The sequence below is a fragment of the Octopus sinensis genome, linkage group LG12, assembly GCF_006345805.1.
Source record: "Octopus sinensis linkage group LG12, ASM634580v1, whole genome shotgun sequence".
Lineage (NCBI taxonomy): Eukaryota > Metazoa > Mollusca > Cephalopoda > Octopoda > Octopodidae > Octopus > Octopus sinensis.
Window position 1 is genome coordinate 9,673,283 of NC_043008.1, and position 1,094 is coordinate 9,674,376.

Below are 1,094 nucleotides of genomic sequence, written 5' to 3' on the forward strand. Positions count from 1 at the left end.
AGCAACTCTCTGTTTTCGATTTCTGGGTTCATAGGACTATGCTCAAGGTGGCTTCGTCATTCATACGTGCCATTCTTGCTACATTCACCCATCTTTTTTTAAAACATTCGCTAGACAAAACTTGCCTCTCTACTCTCACTTTCCTTTTCAAGTGGTACTTGAAGAAGTTGATGAGAGATTGACCAGAGAGGAAAGTGTTTGTCTCCAATCCTTTCAGACGCGTCCACCAGATACATTCTTTCGCCATAGCCACAAGGATGATGAAAATAGCTCTTCCTTCCCGTTTGAAGGAAGGAGGCGTGACAATATTGACGATAGACTCAGCTGATAAACCGACTCGTCCCACACGTGACAGCAGTTGTTCGACATAAGCCCACAGGTCGGAAATTGTTGGACACTGAACGAGTGCGTGCAGAACGGTTTCGTCGCTCTGACCGCATCTCGGGCAGGTCGGCCCCGTAGATAGATAGATAGATAGATAGATAGATAGATAGATAGATAGATAGATAGATAGATAGATAGATAGATAGATATACATATATACAATCACGTAGGACTGCACATTCAAATATACATGTGCATACATACACACACACGTGATACATATATGTGTGTGTGTGCGTATGTCTGTGGGTGGGCGTGCGTATGTGTGTGGGTGCGTGCGCGCTTTTGTGTATGTGTGTATGTGTGTTACTGGCAAGCAGGTAAAAAGGAAAATAATTCAGGATAAGCGAAAATAAACTTCATTAAACCGCATAAAACATGCATGGTAGTGTTGCAAAATGTAGCAGACCACGTAAAATGGTGCAGTGAGGGGGAAAAATTGTAATTAAAAATGTTTGCATACTCTAAATTGCGAAAGAAACTAAAAATACACAAGGAAGCGAAGAAAGTAACAGAAAGCTCTGTAGATTTGCGGAACAGCTCGCTATATTTGCCTGAAGAATAGAAATTAGACGGTGAAATACTTACAAAGAGTGGCCGCCAGTTGAAAGCCTACTGTTGGCCGTAGAAGGAAAGAATCTCCGGAAAGTTAGGAGTAATTTGTCTTGTTGTTTTTGGTAATCAAAACCCCGTCGGTTACGACGACGAGG